The sequence below is a fragment of the Urocitellus parryii genome, chromosome 10 (assembly GCF_045843805.1).
Source record: "Urocitellus parryii isolate mUroPar1 chromosome 10, mUroPar1.hap1, whole genome shotgun sequence".
Taxonomy (NCBI): domain Eukaryota; kingdom Metazoa; phylum Chordata; class Mammalia; order Rodentia; family Sciuridae; genus Urocitellus; species Urocitellus parryii.
In genome coordinates, this window is record NC_135540.1 from 62176238 (window position 1) to 62192717 (window position 16480).

The 16480-nt window shown below is 33.7% G+C and overlaps 1 pseudogene; it reads right to left on the reverse strand.

Moving 5' to 3' along the window:
• Window positions 1-224: 224 nt before the first annotated feature.
• LOC113183421 (adiponectin receptor protein 1 pseudogene) overlaps window positions 225-16480 on the reverse strand; it is a 58655-nt pseudogene continuing 42399 nt past the window's right edge.

Sequence of the window (16480 nt, forward strand, 5' to 3'; positions counted from 1 at the left end):
GGGGATGACTATGTTGACCATCCACACCCTCCCCAGCTAGGGGAATGGGAATGGAAAGTTTATTGCCCAGTGGCTGTGAAAGTGAGCTGAAGCTTAACTGGTACTGAATTCTCTAAGAAGTTTCTTTTAGAAACAGACAATTCAGACTCTTTCTCTCACTTCAGCAAAGAAGTTATTTTTAAAAGCACTTGGGAAGTTCCTCCTCCACCTCAAGGTGGGAAGGCTCAGAGAAGGAAGTCATCAGTACAGCCACCTTCTAGGCCATAAAGGAATTCCTGAAGGTTGGAGAACCCCTAGAAGTGGACAAAGGCTGCAGCCACCACCAGGATGTGGAAATTCTGATGGGACTGGAACCATGGGTCAAACTTTCCCAGAAAGAAGCACTCAGGAATCTGAGCACCATAAAGGCCAGCTCCGGTGATGTCCATCACAGCCATGAGGAAGAACCAGCCCATCTGGCCCACTGTGGTGGCCTTGACAAAGCACTCAGCAATAGTAAAGTGCATGCTGGGCACAACACCACTCAAGCCAAGTCCTAGGAACACTCCTGCTCTTGTTTGCTGGTGCTTAGGAGTGGCAAACCAGTCCCACTGTGCCACAATGATGGCAGAGATGCCCAGGACACGGACGATGGAGAGGTAGATGAGCCGAGGCTGTGGGGAGCAGTAGAAGGAGTAATAGAGCCAGGGGACAAAGCTCCCCATAATCAGTAGAGCAATCTCTGAATAGTCCAGTTTGGAAAAAGTCTGGGAGACTTTCTCTGAATGACGATAAACGGTGTGGAAGAGCCAGGGGAAGCTGAGGTAGAGCACTGCACCCAAAAAGAACATGCCAAAAACCACTTTCTCCTGAAGAGGGGCATGAAGTACATATTTGGTCTAAGCATGGTCAAGATTCCCAAAAAGAAACCAAGCAGATGGGTCCAGATGTTGCCAGTTTCTGTGTGGATGCGGAAGATGCTCTTGAAGCAAGCACAAAAGGAGGGCATAGGTGGTCTGTGGCCATGTAGCAGATAGTCATTGTCCTTCAGCCAGTCAGGAAGTACATCACATGGGATGACCCTCCAATGCCCCTCCCAGACCTTATATATGAACTCCTCCATCTTCTCCATGGCATGGTGGGCCTGCAGGGGAAGTGTCAGTACCCATACCTCATTTTTACTTTTTTATTATATGTTTTGTTCATTATTTATCCAAGAAACAGTAAAAAAAATCATGTTTTTTAATGAAAACTTTTCCCATATTAATTGTACTTACTCCTCTCCTTTTTAGAGATGTAAGTTTCTTCATGTAAAATCCAATTGTGATGTTCCTCTAAAGTTGCAAGTATACTAGAAAGAACTGATGTTCTTTCTAGTATACTTATATACTTATAACTTAATTTCAATCCCACATCTCTTTTCCAGTTATGTGACCTTGGAAAAGACCTTTAACAACTTAGGAAACTGATATTTTCTCTTGCATATAGGAGGATTTATTTTTTTTAAATACTAAGTCACCATGAACACATTTTTTTTTTCTGATTAAAAGACTTTCTGGCATATCAAGATCCATAGTAATTTTTTTTTTTTTTTTTTTGTGTGTGTGTATAGTGTTAGAGGACTGAACCTAAGGCCTTGTTCATGGGAGGCAAGCACTCTACCAACTGAGCTATATCCCCAGCCCATCATAGTAATTTAATTATAATTTAAAAATATGAATATTAAATGTATGTATGAAGTAGAAAAAATCAGTTTAACTTTTTTTTTTTTTTTGCTAAGAGTAATTTTGCAGAATAAACCATTAACTCCATAATTCAAAAGAGAAATTGAAGGGATGGTAAATTAAGTTTTTTATTAAGCCATTAGGAGCAGATAATAAAATAATAAAATGCAATGTATTTCTTGGAGTTGTATCAAAGAACTATGTATAGGCCCAATAAGAATGTAAACGTGGAAATTCATGCATTCTTTGCTAGTTTTTTTCTTTTGGCAACTATATTTCCAACTGTAATACTTCAAAAATTAAATACCCAATGGCAAACCAAGCCAAGAAGGTTCATCTGTTTCCTTGGGGAGCATAGGTGTCTTCTATATTATCTGATGTTCTGTTTCAACCTCACAGTATAAAAGAAAAGGTATGGCACTTATTGACTCTATTTTAAGTGGATTCAGGATGTAGAATGATCATAAAGGTCAAGAACACACACAAAGCAGCAATTGAAGCACAGACTACATTTATTGCTTTATGGAAACAGACTGTAGGTAGAAAGTAGTCAAACTCAGTTATAGTCATCATGTCATATGATAAGCTGTCCTTTCTGTAATATACTATTAAGTCTGATAATATTCTATCAAAAATAGTCTTAGAGCATTTGACATTATTCATTGTGAACTTATTTATTTAGGGACATATGAACATGAAAATGTAAAGCCATACACAAGGTCACAGTGTTCCTTGTATAAAATGTCACTAAGTAGCCTGTTTTTCAACATCTATTATTGAAATCTGTGCATCAGTATGTCTAGAAACCTAAGAAGAAAACAGAACTTGTTCTCTACTATGGAGATAATAGATAAGCACAAATGGGTCAAAACAGTCACATACACCCTCCCCCGGGGTTTATATTTACTCCCTTTCTAGCATTACAAAATCATCATCTTTAGTTATAGTTATTACCCTAAAGAACAGACTGTACATGATATGTTTTACATGGACAGAATTCAAATTAAACTTTTTTAGGAAATGAGGTTTTGATATTTTATTTTCTGTAACAGGAGACAGTAATAAAGTATCTTCCCAGAAGGTTCCTTAAACAAAATTCATCAAAGAAAACTGTGAGTGGCTATCTCAAAGAAATATCTAAAAAACAACCTGTAAGTCTCTTCTGTTCTTTACCCATTAGTAAATTAGATTCATTAGACTCAATTGGATTCATTAGATTGATAATTACTGCTTTAAAAACTACAGTGTGGCCTTGAGTAATCATAGCTTTAGAGCAAAGATTAGTGATGACTGGTGGTTAGGAAGGGAGGACAGCAGAATGAGTTTAGGGAACTGACAACATGTGGCCAAGTTTTGCATAAAAAGTAACTGGCATAGCTGCCAAAGTGAGCAAAAACTGAGGCATGTGGGCAGAATGAAAGGGACCAAAGTTGAAAGATAGCTAGGATTAATATTTGCTCAATTTAATTTTTATACCTTTATTTTATTTATGTATTTATTTGCTATTATTTATTTATTTATTGTGTGGTGCTGAATATTGAACCCAGAGCCTTGCACATGCTAGGCAAGTGCTCTACCGCTGAGCCACAACCCCAGCCCCTTTTAATTTAATTTTTGACTAGAAATACTGAATGGAATTTGTTTTAAATTTTGATTGAAAGGCCCACTCTCAATATCTACCTTTTATTTTTTAATTCAAAACAATGCTCACTTATGGATTTTTGTATCCACTGAACTAGTTTATATACAACTTTATCCACTATAAACACATGGGAGTCTATCCATTCAAATGAAATTTGAATTTGAATGAAATTGAATTCAAATGAAATTTGGCTACACATTAAATATAGATAAAGTAGGAGAATGTTTTACAACTAATACATTTCATAAAACAGTAGATCTCTTAGGCAAAACAATGAAAAACTTTGTGAAGATTAGTACATAAGGCAAAAATAAGACAATAAAAAAAATTCACCAAAGAAAGACTGATAGTAAAATTGTTTCTTATATCTAGATGTCTCAGAATTCCAGTGAGTACCTGACAACTTTTAGGGGAAACATTCTTGTGTAATATGAACTAAAGTTGCTATACTTATCACTAAATTAATTTTATTTTTTAAAAATCTGTATAACTTTCAAGTAAGGCCTTTTGAATTCTGATTGAATTCTTTTCCCCATCAAGTTTTTTATTAAAGAACTGAACCACCAGACTCACTTTATAGTTGCTGGGAAGACTCAGTCTCAACAGGAAGAATTTATAGTCTGTTCCTGTTTGACCCAAAGAATATTAGTTTGCAATTATTTTTATAGCTATGTAGACATTGTAAATACATTTTGTCTTCAAGATCCTATCTCTTACTGTGATAATCACTGCAATTGTACCAGATATATGGAGAAATTGAACCATATATATGGAGAAACTGTTATATTACTGATAGTTGGACATTCAATATCTATTCCCAAAGCCATTTTAGTGAATGAGTATACCCCATAGGCAATATAGGAAAGGCTATGTCCAAATCTTTACAACACTAATATCAAATGTCACCATATCTACAAATACTTAATTTTTAGTATATTGGTCATATGTTCTCCATACAAAAGTACTTGTGGTACTTATTCATGATGATTGAAAATGTAGTAGGATAACAATAGAAAGCTAATTCAGGCTGGCATTATATATCAGGATAAAGGCAACATTATATGGGGATTTAAACTCTTGTCTGGGATATCATTTCAAGCTGCCAGTTGAGGCAGGTGCACATACATAAGACACAATATAGAAATGACTTCCAATCAAGTTCCTAAGGAGCTAATATTATAGCCATTTAACTTGGCCATGGTTTTACTTTGGAAGTTGTCTGAAAATAGATTGGTTTATGTCCCTTACAACTAAAGAGGAGCCATCCACAAAACCAATATCTAGAGAAATGAAAACAGTATATTCACCTTCAATTCAGAGAGGAAATTCAAGTGAAACCAACAATATGACAGACACTAAAGGGACAGAGAGAGACAGACAGAAACACACAGAGAGGGAGAAAAAAGGGAGAGAATAATAACTCTTGTTAACCAAATTTTGTTTTATCTGCTAAACTTCAGAACTAGGCTGTACATTTTAAATACTAACTCTATGAATCCTCAGAGCATCATCATTTCTACTGTTAGCATGATAAAAACAAGGCACAAGTAATTTAATAGCTACCCAAGGTCACTGTGCTAATAAGTTACTGAACCAGGAAATAACAAGAGGCTATCTGATTCCAAATGCCTTCCCTGTATCAGCCAGGCTATATCATATGTGTTTAATGACATTTATATAAAATATAAATTATTTTTATTTTTATTTTTCCCAAAGCAAATATAAAAAGAAGAAAAATAAAACATTTTCTGCACTCATTCTCTTTTGTCTTAAGTTTATTTTTCACAATATAGTTAAAATTTGGTCTTAAATATACAATTCTTTAAAATTTAAATTCCTTTTATTTTCATATACAGCTAACAAATAATACAAATTACATAGTGTTTATAAACACAGATAAGGTCAGAGTCTAAAAAAAGAAATATAATGTTATTTTTTCTCGATACTTAAAAGTAGTAATAAAATGCTATGGTAATTATGATATAGAAGAGAAGATAGAGTGAATGCTTTACAGTTAATGAGTGATTGAGTTCAATATGGCTGAAGAATGAATCCCATACATCTCTTATTTGTGAAAGTGTCTGAAACAGAGATTACATTTACAACTGACACTGCTGTGTCACCCAGAGTCTGGCCCAGAATAGCAAAAGCAATTCTAAGCAGGAAGTGTGAATCAGGTGGTATAGCAATACCAGATTTCAAACTATATTACAGAGCAATAGTGACAAAAACAGCATGGTACTGGTACCAAAACAGGCGGGTGGACCAATGGTACAGAATAGAGGACACAGAGACTAATCCACAAAGTTACAACTATCTTATATTTGATAAAGGGGCTAAAAGCATGCAATGGAGGAAGGATAGCATCTTCAACAAATGGTGTTGGGAAAACTGGAAATCCATATGCAACAAAATGAAACTGAATCCCCTCCTCTCGCCATGCACAAAAGTTAACTCAAAATGGATCAAGGAGCTTGATATCAAATCAGAGACTCTGTGTCTGATAGAAGAAAATGTTGGCTCCGATCTATTATTGTGGGGTCGGGCTCCAAATTCCTTAATAGGACACCCATAGCACAAGAGTTAATAACAAGAATCAACACATGGGACTTACTTAAACTAAAAAGTTTTTTCTCAGCAAGAGAAACAATAAGAGAGGTAAATAGGGAGCCTACATCAGAGTCTTAATTGTAACAGTATAATGATCTGGTTATTCCATCCATTTGTAGTTTCAAATTGCTGAATTTAAATAATTCATGAATATGTGCTAGGTGAAAAAAATCACATTCTAACTGTATAGCAAAGAAAAAAAGTAAAAAGAAGAAATTTAAGTTCTCAAAGCAATTGCAGTTTTCAGGAGGAAATTAATATTTAGTTAATGAATAAATGGACACAAGAAACTTAGAATGGTTCAATATTTCCTCTGAAGATAGTATGTTAGATACATGCAGGGTATAGATTCCATGGTTAATATTTTGCAAGTGTGAAATATGTTTTATTCCCATTTCCATGGAGATTTCAGGTTCTATAGATTTCAAACCCAATTTTGCAAAATGTGAAAGAGGTTCAAAGAAAAATGAAGGACTCAGGTGTACAGTAATTCAGTTACATCAATTACAAGAATTATATGTCTTCATCATATTTTTTATGGTAAATTTTATAGTTCAGTTTTCTCAGGAAATAAACTCTAAAGGTTAGTGTAAAGCACATAATTATTGAACATTCTCAGGGTTAATTTCTATGATTAATTTTAAAAGAACTAGTGATGGTAAATCTATTTTTTACAGAGAAACATTCTTGTGAAACATGAACTGTAAGTTTTTATACTTGTCTGTACATTAGTTATATAATAAGATTGAATAATTTTCTAATCAAGTCATCTGATTATCATTGAATAATTTTTCTTCAAATATGTTTGTTATTTGAGGAAACAAATAACACAGTTGTTGGGAAAAACAACTCTGGAGAAACTTTCAGGTCTTTGTCTACATGATCATGGGTTATGTCTACCTTGAAGGAAGAACCAGTCTAATGAGAAGAGGCTGACCCATCATGTGGAATTTAGGGCCTTTAAACTATACTGTCCCAAATATCTAATTTCTAACTCAAATTAAAATTAAAGCTCATCTAAGATTCCATATTAAAGAATTTTTTTTAAATAGTAGTTTTCTTTTTAAAGGGATCTATATAAGGTTGAATAGAATGCTATGATTATTAATTACACAAGTTTCTTAAAAACTGGAAAAATTGTGCAAAAGTTTAAAATAACTTTAAAATTAAAAAAGTTAAAATAACTCTGATAGTAAGTATCCTTCCTTTGAATGGAACAGGATGATCAGCTCTGAGGGTTATAAATGTCTACTGCCTAATCTACACTTAGCAGAATTTTCTGGTGGAAAAGGCAGTAAAAAATGTCTATCAGCAGCCAGAAATCATCTTATTCCTCACTTGACAAAGTGGCTGGTTTATTTATTTAAGAGCATTCTATTGCTTTCGACAAGGTATCCCTCTATAAGAATCTGATGTCCCTAAATTTCTCAGAGTGAAACTAAGTTATTATTAGAAACATCCCAATAATTACCAGAAAAGAAAAACCTTAGAAACAGAGAAGGGTCACCAACATTATCTTAGTTCTAATAAATATTCTTGTCAAAATGAATATTTTAATAAACTTTGTTTCATCTTAAGAATCATCATTAAACATGGATGTATATGCCTATTTTTTGAGCATATAAACAGAAATTGAACTAGCTCTGCAATAATGATAATCATCTTTACTTTTTCCATGACTCAGCAGATCATCTTAGTTTTATCACTAGCACATATCTGTTAAGCTTACAGTAATCCTTTTTTAATAATGAGTGTTCCCATGGGGTAATTACTGCATAATGCTTTCTTATTATAGTGTTGATTCTAATTTCACAGTAACCTTAGAAATTCAGCCCCATGATAATCAGGGATTTCATATCACTCTTTGGCTGTTAAATTTCCTCTTAGTAAATGTCTTTCTCCTTTCAGCTATACACATTTAATTTAAAATATTGATATAAAATTTTTCTGAAGACGTTTGAGGAAAAAGAAATAATCTTTTGACAAATCCATGTCTCCAAAATTCAAGACAACTGATTATGCTATATTACTATTGCACCTGCATTGTCAGATAACTGTGATGTATTCCATAAATGGGAATAGTATATAATTTTATTTAATAGTATATTGAATTTCTTCTATTTAAAAGTCTTCAAATCATACAGTTCTATATTTTTAAAGGCACTAAGAGAAGAAAAGCCTCATAGTTTTTGGAAATAGTTAACATAGCCATGAGATGCCTTTACCTATTTTCAGAGGATTGTGAAACTAATTTAATATGTTTTAAGTCACCAAGAACCTGGGGATACTCGATATATTAGCCAATTCCATTTCCTTTTTACCTTTATGCATATAGGATCCAGGAATAATGAGGAAAAAAATAAAATTAGTCTCTTTAGATATATTAAATAACATAGTAGGCAATACATCATTTTAAAAATAATCTTTTGATGACACAAAGTAAGACTGTTTCATTAAGCAGTATTTTAAAAATCTTTCCAATTGTTTTGTGTCTCTAAAGTTATCTCTCTTAATTTGCCATAATAGTAAATGTTTTTACCCATCACTGACACATTAAAATTTTAGGGTTTATACATGACATTACCTTTTTCATTTCTTTCATATTACATGTCTTAAGAAATGTTTTAAAACAGTTTAAAAGAAATGACAGACTATTAAATTAGACTATTAAAACATAATTAGAAATAAAAAGAATATCAAAGGTAAAAATACAATTTTAGTAGGAGTCAAAATCTTTATCATATTTAATATTTAATTTGACTCTTAATTTTCTAGTAAGACAAAGAAGATGGGAGGAACAAAGGTAAATCACAAAGATATTGTGAAATTGATATATATAATAGCTCTCACTGAGAGTCAGATGATTCCTAATGTTGCAGTTCAAGATAGTTCATTATGAGACATGGAATAAATAATAGGAAGTATCCACATTGTCATCTTTTGTTTCTGTTTTTATAATAAATGTAAAAAAAATGTTGCATCTGATTCTTAGTTGAAAGTAACTTTTGATAAATTCATTTCACTAAGTGCTATTCAGGAAAGATTTTTTAATATCTTTTTATTCTTCACCAAGGCTAGTTGTATTAGTCAGAGTTCTATAGAGGAACAGAATCAATAGGAAGTATAATTATAAAAAAAAGGGATGTATTAGATAAGCTTATACAACCAGAAGCTGGAGAGTCCACAATGGTTATCTGCAGGTTGGAGCTGGCAGAACAAGAATATGAAGCTTCAGAACAAGAGGGTTCAATGGTGCTACCCTTTAGAGACCAAAGTCTTCTGGAAACTCCCTGGAGAATCACTGGCAGAGTCTGTTTTGGAAGAATGAAGGAGTGCAAGTCAGATATCCTCAGGCAATAGAAGGAGCAATCAAGAATCTATTCAAGATGAATTGAGTTTGCATCTTCTGCTGCTTCCTTGTTCTTCCAACTTTTATTCCATCCAACCCACCATCCTATTAGACAGTGCTTTCCATGCTTAGGGAGGGTCTTCACTTCAGTTTGCCATCCCACATGTCAATCATCCTAGACACACCTTCACTGACACACTCAGAAGCCTCTTAATCTTTGACATCTCTTAATTCAAATATCTTGGCAATTCAAATTAACCATTATGCTGGTAGTATAATGATTCTTCTGCCAATCTCAGAAATGCTTGTGGAAATGATGAGAACTCTAGGGATACACACTTCAAACTAATCCGTGGAAAGTTTCCTGATAAAAGATGTCTTTGACATGAGGAAATACAAGTAGATCCATTGGTTAATAAAAATCCTTTTTGATCTTTTCCTTTATTTGGATTCTGAGCATGCTGTAAATCAACCACCAGCATAATCTAACATAAAAAGAACAGTCCATACTCTTCCTGCTCAGATAACAAAATTCACAACTTGGGAACAGATGAAAAGACACATTAAGAATATTAATATTAATATTATCTAAGCTACAATACAAATACATCATAGCACAATATTACCCATCAGGGCTGGGGATGTGGCTCAAGCGGTAGCGCGCTCGCCTGGCATGCGTGCGGCCAGGGTTCGATCCTCAGCACCACATACCAACAAAGATGTTGTGTCTGCCGAGAACTAAAAATAAATATTAAATCTCTCTCTCTCTCTCTCTCTCTCTCTCTCTCTCTCTCTCTCTCTCCTCTCTCACTCTCTCTAAAAAAAAAACCAAAAAAACAAAAAAACAATATTACCCCTCAGCAGGGGCCTCTCAATACCACACATCATGAAATTATCTTGAAATTTATAAAGTTACTTTTTGAGGTATGATAGCCTATTGATTAGCTTCTGGGCTACAAAGTAACTATATAGACTGTAAAAGAGGTAAGTCAATGTGGAGACTGAGCATGATGTATGAAATACTCATGTGAAATGTCAGTAATTGAGACATTAAACTACTTGAATGTGCAATTGTATGATTCAGTTCAATTGCATTTAAAAATATTTTAAAGCCTCTCATAGTATCTGTACTTACTTTGGTTTTGACTGGTCTTATGACTTGTAGAAATTCTTAAGTTAACTCCAATAAGTTACACAGGAAGAACACAGATCTTATGGCCAATATGGCAACCTTTGTTTGAATGATGACTCTTTCTCAATAATGTCCCTTAGTGACATTTTAATTTTCTAGGTTTCAAAAAGCAGACTGTGTATGTATGTGTGTGCATGTGCCTGTGTGTGTGCATGTGTGTGTGTGTGGTGTGTGTGTGTGTGTGAGAGAGCACCTTATGATATAAATTGTAAATTGTGGTTAAAAATAATTGCTTCCTTCTCTCTGCAAAAATCTACATACTGTAGAAATAAGACAATAGGTAGTTTATACTTTGAAAGGCAGATGTTTAGAAATAGCATCTCTTTTGCATTAATTCTTAGGCACAGTTCCTAAAAATTCTCTGGAAATGCTCACATTTTAGTTTCTAACTGTCAAAGATATGTCAAAACTATCCATAGAAATTCCAGAAGCTTAAATCCTTAGAACCTAATGAAAATCTAAGTAAATTAGAGGCTTCCATTGATTCCCAGGACTTCTACATCAAAGAAACATTTGAATATGGTGGCAGGAACTGCTTAGCTATTGTGATTCTCTTCATTTTATGGATCACAATTTAAGAAAATCCATACAAGACTACAAAAGCTCCAATGTAGGGATTTACATAATGTTTAAGTAGCCTGGGTGAGAACTTCATAGCTCAAGTCCATGAAGTACATCTCACATAGAGAATCACTTACATATCCTCCCCCAAGTAATTCAATGTACTGTGTTGTTCCATACTGATAAAAACAACAAAACAAAACAAACAAAAAACCAAATAAACAAAAACATCCAACAACAGAAAAGCAAGAAACATAAAAACATGTAGACCCTCTGAGGAAATAAAATATAAACAGAACACTGAAAAGCAGTCACATCTTAAAGTTAGGCAAAGCAGGGTGAATTTAGTTCCAAAAAAAAAAAAAAAAGTGCAATTGTTCACAACCAACCCAACATACACAGGGAGCTAAAGGGAGTATTTTATCCACCAGTGGGGAAGAATCTCCTAACACTATCAAACCTGGTCTTATAAGTTCAGCCTCCATGTGGGACTTAGACTAGGATAGTCAAAAACTGTCTTTAGCTCTAATAAGGTCTCAAGTTGACAAAAACTGATACCAGCAGTCAATAAATCAACAAATCTAAGAACAAACTCTTGGAGTTTTATGTGACTGGCAGCTAGAATATATGAGAATAGGGATGGACCATATTTGGTCTTTGTGTTTGCAGCATAAGGGGGAAAACAGATCAAGAATAAAATATGTTGCTAGCATTCTGATAAAAGTATAATCATATGCAGTAAAGGCACAGTGAGAGAGTAATTGATTTCACCTGGCCTGGACATAAGTGCAGTTACCAATGAATATTTTATGTCTACTATGAAAGATGAAAAGTTTGTGGATTTTGAAGTGCAGTGCAGTGATTATGCTATCACTCTTGAGTAGATTTCCTAGATAAGAGGCTGCCTCTGTCCCTCACTGGCTGTGACCTTGAACAACTTGATTAAGAGTGTTATTGCTCATTTTACCCTCTATATATGAAGATTACGATAGAACATTGTTTCAGGGGTACTATGAGTGTGTAATAAGGCAATAAAAATAAAAGTTTTGTAAGATTCCTTAGCCCATAGTAAGTCCAGTGTTTTAGAATTCTATTATATGCATTCAGAATGTATATTATCAAATATTATTATTATTATTATTATTATTATTATTATTATGAGAAAGAATAAACCAATAATAGAAGTTAAGGAAAAGGAGAGGGACAGAAATAGGAAAGACAGTGGAGTGATTCTTATAAACCTTTCTAATATACATATATGAATACACCACTGGATTACACTCTGCTATCATGTATAACTAAAAAAGAACAAAGGAAAAAAACAGAAAGAAAAAAATCACTCTGACATTTCAATAAATCTGACCCTTGGACTTAATATTTTAGAAATGTTACCTGACAGATCTCTAAATGTAGACTACTTATATCTAAGTATTCCAAAACGTATTTTGTTATTTACTTCCTAAGTTATAGTTCATCAAAAAATAAAACACATAATCATTTTTAATCAATCAAAAAATTGGTAAGTTAAATCATTGTAATCAATATGCTTTATCCTAGTGATTTTAAGTTTAAAATCACAGAAATCGTTAACTGACTTAGATATAATCATAATTTAAAAATGAAAAGAAAAACTAATTTTTATTTGAAATCTAAAAGTATTTTATTAATCTAAAAGCCTTAAAAAATTTTCTTTAATAAACAGCATGTTAACACACACTAACAAATTACCACTTTAGGTTTGTCCTGATTAAAGTTAGACTCACAGATACACTGAATCTTCAGCATTGGTCAATGAGGGACTTCACTTACTTAGAATAAGTACTATACTTCTCCAATTGATCAGATGTCAGTCACTTTCTTGAAGACAAGTGCCCTCTGGTGTTTTTGTTTTGTTTTGTTTTGTTTTTCTACCTTTCTTAGTTACAATCAAGAGGAGAACTCATCTCCTATACTTCCGACCATTTCAAACATCTGACTTGCCAGTACACAAGTTTAATAAATTTCCAGGGGAAGACAGCCAGCAACTCACTGGGGAGTTCTTCTGCCCAGAGGAGTCCAAGCCACCCTAAAACTTAATATTCAAATAATTAACAAATAATACTCAGAAATATATTTACAAAAGCAAAGCCCTTGATAGATCTAGTTCACATGGATTCTTGAACCAGACAAAGACAAAATGGCTCTGGTGGTTTATTAAAGGGGGTACATCAAAGGCAGGAGTAAAGCTTCAAGGGTGGAGTCTTGCTTTGTGATGTCTTGTAGTCAGCAGGTTGACTAACATCTTGGTAGGTCATACCCATCTCAGGTGCTGTGTGGGATATTAGGCAGAACTTGAAAGGGAAGTTCACCTGCATCAGGCAGCTCAAACCCTCTGGGGAGTACCCCAGGGAATTCCCAGTGCCAGACTTATCTCCTCAGGAAGCTACTATGCTCAACATAGTCCACACCCAGCCCGCAAAGGCTTGTGAACAACTAAACGCATTGTTCTACTATAATTTCTATCAATCACTGCAAAAAATTCTAGTACCGCAGCAGTTTGCCCTTAATTTTTCACACACTGATTTCCAAGGAATATAAATTATTTTTTCTTTATTTAAGCAAACTTTACCTCTAAGAGTTTTTCCTTTCAACCCTCTGGAATTCATGTTCCATCACAAAGAAAATCTCTTGCATCTATAGCCTCACCTCTGAGCATCCATTTCTATTTGATTCTCCTCTGGTGACATGAAGGGCTCCAGTGAGGAGGGTTTATTTTCTCCCACAGCTATTTTACCACAAGATATGCAATGAGGAACATTCTTTAATTCTCAGAATCTTTGTGTCCATAAGGTTAAGTTTGAACCTATGGAAATCTAAACATATAACTAACTTAATAAGAAATATATTCATAGGGTTAGAGTTAGCACAATTACTTAAGGCATAATGCATAAACATTACGCATTTTAATGTACTTCATGCCAAAGAGTTCTGACAAATGTTTTAGAAAACACTTAGGAAATCAAATCAGCAATTTAAGGGCAGGTGCAGAAGCCATAGCACTTTGGATAGTAAACAGTGAACACTTAATAAATACTTGTCAGATATAATTTGTTTTGGGAAATTTGCTTTGGTTTTACAAGCTATGGTGTCATGTGTATAATTCAACAAGTATAAAATTAAATACTTTGCAAATGGGATTTACATTTAAAACTACAAGACAGCCAAAGACATCTTGATTTGGAATAGCTCGTGTGCTAGGCAGATTAATGAACTCTAAAGATATTCAGGTCCTAATCCCAGAAACTGTAAATATTTTGCCTTAAATGGTAAAAAGGTCCAAGCACCTTTAAGGTTTACTATCTTCAGATAAGATTCAGACTGGATAATTCCTGGTGACATGACATAATCACATTGTGAGAGTCAGTTTCACAACAGTATGATGGTACATGTAGGAGTAGGAGTAAAGTGACTATAAACTAAGAATTTTGGCAGCCTCTAGAAGCTGGAATCTTTTAGAACAGATTGACTCCTAGAGTCACTAAAGGGAACATATCTGTGGTGGCTGCTTGATTTTACATTTACTTAAGATTTCTAACTTCAAGAACTGTAAGATAATCAATTTGCTTTGTTTGAAATCACAAAGTTTATGATTTTTATTTTCTTAGAAGGAACATTAGGGCAGGATGGGACAATTAGGAAACTAATGAAGATCTGAACTACTTTTTATAAATGGAGATGTGTAAATAATGTGCTCATCATATGTAAATTTATCAGTGACACATAATTAAAATGAAACACTAAGAGAAAATTGAAGCAATCAAAATATCTAGAAAAGATAAATAGTAAATTAACATTTACAAAGGCATAATTTGAAGTATTATGCTGATTTTTAGAAGTTACTTTTGGTAGAATTTGATTAAAAGTAATCCATATAAAAATGCATTAGTACAAAAATGCTTAAATCAAAATTTTCATAAAAATAAGCAATTGACTGTCTCGGTATTGATAACTGGCCAAAAATATATTAAAAAAGATAAATCACAGCCTTCATTAAACAATTCTGTACTAAACTCTTAATATCATTTTATTTTTAATATATTTCTAAATTCTTTTTTTTTTTTTAGTTGTTGATGGACATTTATTTTATTCATTTATCTACATGCAATGCTGAGAATTGAACCCAGTGCCTCACACATGCAAGGCAGGTGCTCAACCAATGAACCACAACCCCAGCCCTCTTTAATATCTTTTATGTTTCCAAATTTAATAGCAGCTGCAAAGAAAAAAAAATTTGTATGTATATATATATATATATATATATATATATATATATATGTGTGTGTGTGTGTGTGTGTGTATACATATATATATACACACATATATAAATCTATGCATAGATAATATATATACATATATATAATTTCAGATTTGTATTTACCACTAACCTGTTTAAAATAGATGTCCTAATGTGTGTGTGTGTGTGTGTGTTTTGTGTATGTGTGTGTGTTGAAACACATGGTCATATAAAGATAATGCCCGGAAAAATATGTTTATATTTAGGTCATCAAAGATGAGTTTAGAAAGGCTGTTACACAAGAGAAACGGACATAACTATGAGGTAATGACGGACTTACCTTTCTTTGAAGAACTGTGTCTACACCGTGTTATCAATTCTTCTTAGGGCTTTTGAGTAAGAATCACCTAGGCTCACTTCATACCACAGAATGGCCAAAGAACTTAAGTCAGGCCAATCAGCCTCATTCAATATCTGACAGGGCAATTGGCTTAATGGCTGTTATATTATTAAAGATAGCAAGTCAAGTTCCCCCCGGGAAATTTTGAGAGTGCTCTGGAGATAAAACATTTTTGTTTCCCTGGAAACAAATCAGCCTTGATACAAAAAAAAAAAAAAAAAAAAGTATCCCTTTCAATAAATTCAGGTATAATAAGAGAATAAATAAATGGGAAAGAGAGAGAAATGAGTGAATACAAGTGCTGTGGTTTAGATATCAGGTGTCCCCCAAAAACCTCATTTGTGAGATAATGAGAGAAATTTCAGAAGTGAACTGATTGGATTTGAGAGCCTTAACCTAATCAGTACATTAATCAAATGATCGGGATTAGCTGGGTTAAACTGTAGGCAGGTAGGGTGTGACTGGAGAAGGTGGGTTATCAGGGGCAGCCAGTGTCTCTCTCTGTTTTCTGATGCCCATGTCCTGATCTGCTTTCTTCCACCACACTCTTCCACCATGATGTTCTGCCTTACAACATCCTGGCACAGAGTGTCCTCTGTGAACTGAGACTTCTGAAACTGGTGAGCACCAAATAAACTTTTTCTCTTCTAAAATTGTTCTTCTCAAGTCTTTTGGTCATGGTGCTGAAAAAGCTGACTAATATAACAGGAGGGCACAAAACTTGATGTTATCATTTAAAATTCTGCCTTT